Source organism: Schistocerca cancellata, chromosome 4 (assembly GCF_023864275.1).
Source record: "Schistocerca cancellata isolate TAMUIC-IGC-003103 chromosome 4, iqSchCanc2.1, whole genome shotgun sequence".
Lineage (NCBI taxonomy): Eukaryota > Metazoa > Arthropoda > Insecta > Orthoptera > Acrididae > Schistocerca > Schistocerca cancellata.
In genome coordinates, this window is record NC_064629.1 from 307,135,368 (window position 1) to 307,146,571 (window position 11,204).

Below are 11,204 nucleotides of genomic sequence, written 5' to 3' on the forward strand. Positions count from 1 at the left end.
ACCCAGCCATCACGAGGCAGAGAAAATCCCTGACCCCGCCGGGAATCCAACCCGGGAACCCGGGCGTGGGAAGCGAGAACGCTACCGCACGACCACGAGATGCGGGCACTGCATCCAGAACCTACGTTCCACCAATACCGCTAAAGTTGAAGGGTTCAGGAACTTACGTCACAACTTTTCTCACATAGGTGCACAGTATGCAAAATCTGGCCGCGTAAATGTTAAGCCTTGTTTCCATGCCCTGTGGTTTGACAGGTTTCAAATGGTTCAAATGGCTCTGAGCACTATGGGACTCAACTGCTGTGGTCATAAGTCCCTTAGAACTTAGAACTACTTAAACCTAACTAACCTAAGGACATCACACACATCCATGCCCGAGGCAGGATTCGAACCTGTGACCGTAGCGGTCGTGCGGTTCCAGACTGTAGCGCCTTTAACCGCTCGGCCACTCCGGCCGGCCACGATATGTGTTAGTGGTTTTTGATGTCATTCAGTTTTTTGAACGTTTTCAGTCGGTAATAATTATGGAGTGGTCCAGTGAAGTGAGTATGGAGTTTGGAGACCTACGTAAGGGAGAACCTTCTGTCTGGAACCTCCAAATGCTGCCCACAAAGTTGGAAACTAGATGTATGATGCTTGGAAGCGAATCAGATGTAGCATTAGCGTTGAGTGTTCTTTAAATGAACTAAAAAAGAAAAAGGAAAATTTGATGTTGACTTAGAGAAAGCTTCCGTTAAAGGTAAGGAACAGTACGAAAACTGGGGATGGTATTAACGAAGAGTACAAGCCGGAAAACTTTTCATACGAGAAAATGGCATCTGTTTTGCACAGTATCTACAAACCAAGCTAAATGTCTGATAAAGCAAGCACTTTTATGGATATTTTAAAGCTTGTTTTTGTCTCATTACCTACTTCTCATTAGCAGTTTTTACTCAATACTAACTCGTAGTTTTCTCGTACAATGAAAGAACTCATGTGAATGAAAGGAAGTAGGGTGTGGAAGTAAACAAAATTCACATAGATGATCAATTTATTTAGATGTGCCACAAAAACTACTTATTTTCAATAACAATACTTGTCTTTCCAAGCGAACTTGCCAATTATGAAATACTCAGCGAAGGAGTTACGAACGCCCCTCGCTTCTTCTCTCGGTTTCTAGCTAATTTATTTACAGGTAGGGCCAACGGCCTTGCCGCAGTGCTAACACCGGTTCCCGTCAGATCACCGAAGTTAAGCACCGTAGGGCTGGGCAAGCACTTGAATGGGTGACCTTGCGGTCTGCCGAGCGCTGTTGGTAAGCGGGGTGCACTCAGCCCTTGTGAGCCAAACTGAGGAGCTACTTGACTGAGAAGTAGCTCCGGTCTCGTAAAGTGACATACGGCCGGGAGAGCGGTGTGCTGACCACATGCCCTTCCATATCCGCATCCAGTGGCCCCTGTGGGCTGAAGATGACACAGCTACCGGTCGGTACGATTGGACCTTCATGGCCTGTTCGGGAGTAGTTTAGTTTAGTTTCCTTACAGGTAAGAAGGAAGTCACTGCACTTTTTGTCATTTCTCCAAGACCCAGGCATTGTTTCAACATCACAGTCAAAGGTACCTGGAGGAGTATAAAATCTTGTTGATGATCGATTTTCCTCATGAAGTTACGCAAAAGAATGCATGACGGGGTAACGCTGTTCACTTTCTCGGGCTCTAGAACCATTGGTTTTTTGAAAAATCGGAAAGCAGATTCCATTATATCAAAAACATTTTCAACAGTACGACGCGCACGAGATAACCGGTACCCGAAAATTCTCGCTTCCTTTCTCGTAAATACCAGGTCATGGCGTCATCATGTGGCGACTCAAGGCAGAAACTGCGTCGCCAACAAAGACATACGGTAAGATTTTATTAGATGAAGGCAGCTTCCTGTCTGGTGGTAGTTTCAGTTGACCCCTCTGTAGTTTAAAGAACTGGGATGAATTGTTGAACACCACTCCATCACTTATCTGACCTTGGAATCCAATGTCCACAAAGGGGAAACGATCCACTAGAGCAAGAGGTACCACACTAAAGGTCCCTTTGTAATTGAAAAATTCCATACATGTATTCATTGGGCTCTGTATTATGATATGTTTATCTCCGAAACGTTCGAGAAGTTCCAAACACTTTCGTAATGCTATGCTATGTCCAGCCATTCATCTTCATTTATAGACAACTGAAAAAAGCAGGGTTGTTATACTTCGCACATATAACGTAGTTAATTTAAATGTAGCGCTTTTTTAAGAGTACTTCTAAATTTAAAACAAGGCTATATACTGTGCATTGTTTTCAGGAACCAGAGAATAAATAGTATGACCCACCAAGTACTGAACTCGCAACACCTGATCCAGTAGAATCTTCTGAAATAAACATTGCGTGATACGATGATGAAAGTTATGACACTATAGCTACTGAAGTCGCTGTAATTGATGAAGGTGGACTTACAATAGGTAGGAAAAAGGTAAGCCGAACATACAGTAAACGTTGAGAAACGTTACACCTTTATGAAACAAGTTACTAACAAAGTGAAAACAACCGAAGATAAAAGCTCTTTATTTTTTGACTTATTGTGATTGAAACTGAAAGCGCTGTGATGACACTCGCGAAATAACGGTGCTCAAAATCAACAACCTGGTATTTAATTAAAAAACAAAAGACACAAGATTCAACAGCCCTAATGGAGATATAATGACAACTATCAGTAACCTGGATCTTTTGCAAATACTGTTCCACATGGTCAAGTTTGAATCATTTTGGGTTATCACTTGGTGGTTCTGAAAATTCTTTTTCTTCGGACGTCTCCTATGGACATAATCCTCCAGCTACAACACCGCTGCAGTATGGTTTCAATGATAACCAAATTGAAACACCGTGTCGAAATGCACCTTAATATCTTCACACTTGCAATGTTAATTAAAAACTACTGCAGCTATTTTTTAATTAAATTCATGTAATGTAAATGTATAAAAGAATAAAATTATGACATTATATTTCAAATTGTATTCATTTAAAATAACTTTAACCTTTACTTCTTTTTGAAGTTCTTGTACTATGGCCTGAAATACTTCATCTAAGCATATGGAGACGGTTTGCTGTGAGAACCTAAATAAGTAAGACAAACTGGCATCACTGCCATCAGTAGCAAAAAATCGAAATGTTACAGCTCGCCTCTCTTGAATAGGATACTTCCTCTCACGTTTTATGTTGTTTTGTTAGCAATGGCCCGATTCTACTCGATAAAAATTCAGAATCAGCTTTTGACATTCGGCAAAATTTCTCAAATCTGCCAGATGGTTGTTTTCCCAAGTCACTCGGCATATCACTAGTATTGTATATGCAAATAAGAAAAAATATGAGTTTTTGTAGTTTGAGTTAATTTATGCAGGTAGGCACCTACTTATTTTTTAAAAATTAACTAATTACGTTTCACTAGTTTTATTTAGCGTCCCATCCTCCAAAGGCTTTTCTGAGTCTTCGTGTTTTTCTTCAAAATATGGCCACTCAAGCGTACCTAAGCCACTGGGGCACAGGCTACTTGTTCATTATCAGTGCCCCAGTTCATTTCCTCGAAGGCACCGGCATCCTGTCGGTGACTGACATCTATAAACTGACACCTGTTGATGGCTGGTGGCCGCGTGAGATTCAGAGGGCCACGAGCCTTTCCGCACCGTGGGAATGGCTCGAGGTCGAAATTAGACAAACCACGACGGGCAACAACAGACCAAAAGTCTGTGAGGACGATCATAAAACCAAAGTCCGCGAGAACAAGTCTTTGCTCAACGATTTCACGAAATGTTTCTCAGGTAGCTGAAAAAACTCAAAGCAAATATCCAACAGGAAACCAAAATTTACTTAGCAGCCAATGCATGTGCCTTTGAAGTGAGGTGATGATGTTTGGTTTGTGGGGCGCTCAACTGCGTGGTTATCAGCGCCCGTACAATTACCCAATCTTTGCTCAGTCCGATTTCGCCACCTTCGTGAATGATGATGAAATGATGAGGACAACACAAACACCCAGTCATCTCGAGGCAGGTGAAAATCCCTGACCCCGCCGGGAATCGAACCCGGGACCCCGTGCTCGGGAAGCGAGAACGCTACCGCGAGACCACGAGCGGCGGACGTGCCTTTGAAGTGGATTTATGGTCTGAGAAATGCTGTAAATCTGAATACGTTACCGTTGTTGATCACTATATGATCTCGAAATGCAAATGTAATCGCACGTTTTATGCACGGCGAAATTTCCTGCTGAAGACGCTAACTCCAGTCTCAATGTTTGCAGATAAATGTTGTCTGAATTAGAAAGTTACGACGTTTCTGTCACAGACTTAGAAGGTGCAACATTTGTAACGGACCAGGCGGCTAATGTAAAGTCAGCTCTTTCGCCGTTTAAGCGGCTCCATTGTATATCACACTGCATTGCAACTGTGCCACGACACGTGTTAGACGAAGAAACATTTCTCAAAGAATTTGCTCCACAAACACTCAAATTAATAACAACCTCAAACATTATCATGAATTAGTTTAAAAAACTGGTTTGAGTAAGCTTCTCATCAAAACGGTAAAGTCCATGATAGATATCCACTGGAATAACGTTGTCAGTATGATAAGAGTCTGTGGAAAATACCATCGACGAGCCCACTAGCGTACTAACAGAACGGAATCAAATGCATCGATTAGAAGGCTGGAATAGGGAGCTTGCTACGGTTTTCGTCCACCTCCTGTCGAAGTTTCGAGACGTCAATGACGATCTTCAAGCAGAGAAGCATCCGATATTCGTTTTGTTTTGCTAAGACACTACGATATTCTTGTCCACTGCTCTGTTTCAGAAACCACTCAGTCAACGCCATCGGAACTGTAGTTGTCGGTATGCATTCTGTCTGCTTCCTTATTAACAAGCATTAATTGCCGGTAAAGGAGTAGCTGTTAAGGTCTTATTTTATACTGCAGACAGAAATCACAGCGCTTAAGCGAAGGACGAAGTCTTTCCTGAAAGAGAGGACAGAGATTCGTATTGGACATCTTGTCGCATCATTTTTGTGCCCCAGCGTTCGAAATCTGAAGACCCTGAAGCCAGAAAAAAAGAGAATAAGTGCATAGTACTGTGTGCAGATTGTCTGTTGCATTGAAGGATGCCATTATTTTTCTCCCTACTTCCGCCCCCACCTCTCTCTCTCTCTCTCTCTCTCTCTCTCTCTCTCTCTCTCTCTCCCTCTCCCTCTCTCTCTCTCCCCCCTCCTCCATCACTCCCTCTCCCTCTCTTTCTTTCCCTCCCTCCCTCTCCCTGTCCACCTTTCTCTCTCTCTGTCTTATATATGCCTTTTTGTTATGTTATGTTATGTTTTGTTAACCGGGGACCTAGAAACGACGGAGAGGATCCGTCCCCGCCGCAGCCGTAGTGGTCCACAACCCCACGACGACTACCGCAGTCCACTTCACCCCTCCGCCGCCCCACACGTAACCCAGGGTTATTGTGCGGTTCGGCCTCCGGTGGACCCCCCATGGAACGTCTCACACCAGATGAGTGTAACCGCTATGTTTGCGTGGTAGAGTAATGATGGTGTACGCGTACGTGGAGAACTTGTTTGCGTAGCAATCGCCGACATAGTGTAGCTGGGGCGGAACAAGGGGAACCAGCCCGCATTCACCGAGGCAGATGAAAAACCGCCTAAAAACCATCCACAGACTGGCCGGCTCACCGGAACTCGACACAAATCCGCCGGGCGGATTCGTGCCGGGGACCGGCGCACCTTCTCGCCCGGAAAGCCGTGCGTTAGACCGAATGGCCAACCGGGCGGGCCTGCCTTTTTGTTTCTTTCATATACTGATTGCAGCAAACAAGTACAACACAAATAGGTTACTTTTTTTACATTATATATTTTTTTCAGTTTCAGTGAAAGAAAGTGGTTTGCCCCCACGGAACCAAAGAAAATCCGATCTGGCAGTTGGATACTAAACTTAGATAATCCTTGAGCAGCAGCAGTACAGATGTCGAAATTTCACGTTACTGAGCAACAGGTTACCCTTGAAAATGAGGATACAGCGCAGTTGTTGACAGTATGTTAAAAAAAATTTCCAAGGCTCTTAAAATTAGCTCGATCTGTGTAAAAATCCCCGCAACAAGTGCGTCTATAGAAAGAAATTTTAGCCATGCAAGGCTGATTGCCAACAAGAAAAGATCATTCATTAGCCCACAAAACGTTAATGATCTACTGATTCAGCATAAATTCTTTTTAGTAATGTTTATCTGCAGAAACTGTGTAATGCTTTATTTAACTGGTGCAGTTCTTGTTTTTCAACAAAAATTTGTGGTAACTAATGCTTTATTCTTTTTCGTTGTTTCTAAGAACAAAAGGCTGATACAACAACCAGGTAGTTCCACGCAGCGACCACTGATATTCATTTTATGGTGGAAGAAATTGGTGTTCACAAATTGGTTTGTCAGCATATTACTTTCTGTAAGTCAATTTCAAGAAACTTGCAACTCAAAATGTAGTGATTTTATTAATCTAGAATTATGCACGCAAATCTTACCCTTCGTTTTAGGAAAAAGAATCGGACCAAGTGAACAACAAATTAAAGCTGTAAATTCTGACTTGTGTTACAGTACTGAATACCGGTATTGGATTTCCATTAGCCGTCCATCTAATTGGCTAACGTCCTAGTATACAGCATTTTATAAATTCATTTTATGAGCGGAAGCCATGAAAGAAAGAGCTTTGTCTACAAGTCTAAAGACAGAGGAAATTGCATGTTTTCCTATAATTCCTTTTATTTAGTTTTACTCGGTTACAGTGTCTATAAATGTCATGAGAGTATTTGTGAGACAAGTCACAGTAGCAGAATCTTGTAATTATGTGCCTTAATGTTCAAACAGCGCAACTCAAACATACGTCGACAGAATTCGAGGCTTTTGATTCTGGTTTGGAGGAATCGCTGGTAGTCACAGTCAACGTGGTAGGCTACCTTAGATTATTGTGAGTAAGCGGAGACTACGGCAGTTTTCCTAGTAGCTTTGGTCAATTTAGGTAGTAATCGCGTTACCTGTATGTTAGGTATGTTGCGTATCTGTCGGACGTTACGTCATTTAGCTCGCACTGTTTGCATATGCGGTTAGTGTCTTACTAAATTCCCCTAGAAACCGGAAGCGGTGAAACGTCTAGAAACTGAATGAGGATATACAGGGGGAAGAAAAATCCGAGCACTCGAACTTCGCAGCGCGATTCCTCACATACTAACAATATAAAAATGTATGTCACAAAATTTCGTCCTGCGTACATTTCGAGCAGTAAACGGTCGTTAAAGATTAGCAATTTGGCAACCCCGTAATCACGTGTACGGTAACTACCTCTGTCAGAAAAAGCGCAGTGCTGTGCATTTGGTGCAGTGAGTACCGTTTTCGGTTAGCATGTAGGAGGTCAAGGGCTCGATTCTGTGTCGAGGCTTATTTGTTTCTATTTGCTAAAAGTAATCTGGCATGTTAAACGTCATGTAGCGATTACAATGGGTCTTCTACAAAACATTTGCAATTACATATTATGAACACAGAAAAAAAATGGCTCTGAGCACTATGGGACTCAACATCTTAGGTCATAAGTCCCCTAGAACTTAGAACTACTTAAACCTAACTAACCTAAGGACATCACACACACCCATGCCCGAGGCAGGATTCGAACCTGCGACAGTAGCAGTCCCGCGGTTCCGGACTGCAGCGCCAGAACCGCTAGACCACCGCGGCCGGCATGAACACAGAAAAGGAGATACAATCGTTTTCATTGGTCAGCTTTTAAAGAGGCATTTTGCGGGGCGTGGACGTGATTGTTTCGCACCACTGCATCTGCTAGACTCCATATCTGTTTTGTGTGAACACTCCCCCAATGGCAGCATCGAAATTATTAGCAAAGCACGTTGCTAGCCCTACTGGTGATGTAGGGCCCTAACAAAATGCAATGAACCTAAACGTGGCAAGAATATTTAATCGATGGGACTATTGGGGGAAGGTACCAAAAAAGTGTGGAAACTAGTAGATGCGGTGGTGCGAAACTGTTCCCGTCCACGACACGCAAAAGATTTCTTTAAAAGCTGACTAGTGAAATCGATTGTATTTCCTTTTCTGTATTCGTAGTACGTAACTGCAAATGTTTTGTAGAAGACGCACTGTAATCGCTGTATGACGATTCAGACGTCAGACACCGTACCACGCAGACTACTTTTAGCAAATAAAAACAAATAAGCCTCCACTCACAATCGAAACCTCGACCTCCTGCATCCTGACTCAAAACACTACCCACCGGACCAGCTGCACAGCACTATTCGTATATCTTGACAGTGGTAGTAACCGTACACGTGATTACAGTGTTCCCAGACTGCCAATCTTTAACGTCCATTTACTGCCCGAAATATCCGCACGACGAAATTTTGTGACATGCCATTTTCTACTGCCAGTATGTCAGGAATCGCGCTGCGAAGTTCGAGTGCGCGAATTTTTGTTAACCCTGTATAAGGGACCACATAATCCACAGAAAATTTTTGTTCCACATTGTTGTCCTCCGGTCCGTTACTTAAATGGAACAGTATTATAGCAACACTGAAATTATTAATGATTAATTGAGATGTTTAATTCGAAAACTGATAAACTTCGATGAGAAACAGAGGGCTGTTGTGGTAAAAATAAAAGAATACATATTTATCATACAGCCCTAGAAAACGCAGATTCCTCAAGAAAAATAAAATTAAAAAAGAAAACGCAAAAGAAGAACATATCAAACATCCCTTCAATACATCTTCGAGCTTGCACAAGCATGTTTCTGTTATTGCTAGACAGATAACGACAAAAAATGGCTCTAAGCACTATGGAACTTAACATCTGAGGTCATCAGTCCCCTAGACGTAGATCTACTTAAAGCTAACTAACCTAAGGACATCACACACATCCATGCCCGAGGCAGCATTCGAACCTGCGACCGTAGCAGCAGCGCGATTCCGGACTGAATCGCCTAGAACCGCTCAGCCACAGCGGCCGGCTACTAATAACGACAGGAAACGCTTGCCTTTGATCATGATGAAGAATGTTCCACTGAGTACAAAATAACAACAATATATATAGATTTCTTGTGTTTTATGCATGTAAACTGTACTTGCATCAAAAGTAATTGAACTGGTTGCATAAAAGCGCAGAAGTTACGTGGTCAACAAAATTTTATTACTTATAAAAGTAATTTATGTTTTGTAAGGATATAAAATACACAATGGGCTAATGCTGAACGACGTGCAGTTCTAATTTTGTGCAAAAGAAACAAACAAACCACAAAGAGAATTAGCCGGCCGTTGTGGCCAAGCGGTTCTAGCCGCTTTAGTCCGGAACCGCGCTGCTGCTACGGTCGCAGGTTCGAATCCTGCCTCGGGCATGGATATGTGTCATGTCATTGGGGTAGTTAGGTTTAAGTAGTTCTAAGTCTAGGAGACTGATGACCAGCTGGCCAGGGTGGCCGAGCTGTTCTAGGCGCTACGGTCTGGACCCGCGCGACCGCTACGGTCGCAGGTTCGAATCCTGCCTCGGGCATGGATGTGTGTGATGTCCTTAAGTTAGTTAGGTTTAAATAGTTCTAAGTTCTAGGGGACTAATGACCTCAGAAGTTAAGTCCCATAGTGCTCAGAGCCATTTGAACCATTTGACTGATGACCTCACATGTTAAGTCCCATAATGCTTAGAGCCATTTGAACCATTTTTTTTTAACAAAGAGAATTCGTTGGCTCCAGTTCTGTCTCACACATTCATTTATGTTTATTTTCGTATCAATGCTATCAGTACTGCTGGTAATCCTACCATTTACTAAGTCGTTTACGTACTGTACCAAAACTACGGAAGTGTAGTTTGGTAGAACAACTCTAATTGCAATTATCGTAATTATCAATTTACTTGTGATGCTAGTACCGCAACAACTAAAGCTGCGGTTGTATAAGACATTAATAATGCCAGTAGTTCAAATGGTTCAAATGGCTCTGAGCGCTATGGGACTTAACATCTATGGTCATCAGTCCCCTAGAACTTAGAACTACTTAAACCTAACTAACCTAAGGACAGCACACAACACCCAGCCATCACGAGGCAGAGAAAATCCCTGACCCCGCCGGGAATCGAACCCGGGAACCCGGGCGTGGGAAGCGAGAACGCTACCGCACGACCACGAGATGCGGGCAATGCCAGTAGTACTTTATGGTTCTCAAACCTGGAGCACTCGAAAACAAGACCTTAAGCGACTGCTAACATTTGAAAGGAAAGTCCTCAGGAAAATATTTGGACCAGTCAGAGATCAGACTACTGGAGAATGGAGAAGACGCCATAACACTGTATTAGAAGAGCTGTACAAGGAGCCTAACATCTTGGGAGTGATGAGAAGCAAAAGACTGCAATGGGCTGGACATGTTGTTAGAATGGAGTCAACAAGATGGCCCAAAATCACAATGGACTGGATCCCGTCAGGCAGCAGACCAGTGGGAAGACCTAGAAAGAGGTGGATCGATGGAGTGAGAGAAGACATGTTGCAGCTGGGAGTCACGGAAAACTGGAGACAGATAGCAGAAGACAGAGACGGATGGAGAGCTCTAACTGTGGTGGCGCGCGGTCCTCTGGGCCTGATCGCGTGAAGAAGAAGAAGAAGATCAATTTACTTGTAGTTGGAAGCACGTTGCACAAAACGTGTACGAGTCGTTGTCTCCCCGTAAACCTTGAGACGTTATAGACGTATGAGTCTCCACCGCGAGCAGAGTGCATGACCCTGTTAGCTGACAGGCTGGGGGCCAGGCCGCGAGACGCTGGCTGGGCGGCCTGAAATCAGCTCCGCGCATGGCTGAGAAACCAGCCGCTGACCGGACGTCCTCGCTCACTGACTGACGCAGAAGTGAGATTTATCGGGATAGAAATCAAGAAAAATCCTAAAATCTGCGCTCCTAAGTTGGCTGGTGAGTTAAGAGTCGGGTGCAACAGGGTATGTGCTAACACAGCCAGAAATACCAACAAGAATATGGGATATACACTAAAGCGCCAAAGAAACTGGTATAGGCATGCGTATTCAAATACACAGATATGTAAAGAGGCAGTATACGGCTCTGCGGTCTGCAGTGTCTATATAAGACAACAAGTGTCTGGTTACTGCTGCTTCAATGGTAGGTTATCAAGATTTA

The 11,204-nt window shown here is 43.4% G+C and overlaps 1 pseudogene; it reads left to right on the plus strand.

Moving 5' to 3' along the window:
• Window positions 1-1,179: 1,179 nt before the first annotated feature.
• LOC126185726 (5S ribosomal RNA) lies at window positions 1,180-1,297 on the plus strand (annotated as a pseudogene).
• Window positions 1,298-11,204: the final 9,907 nt, after the last annotated feature.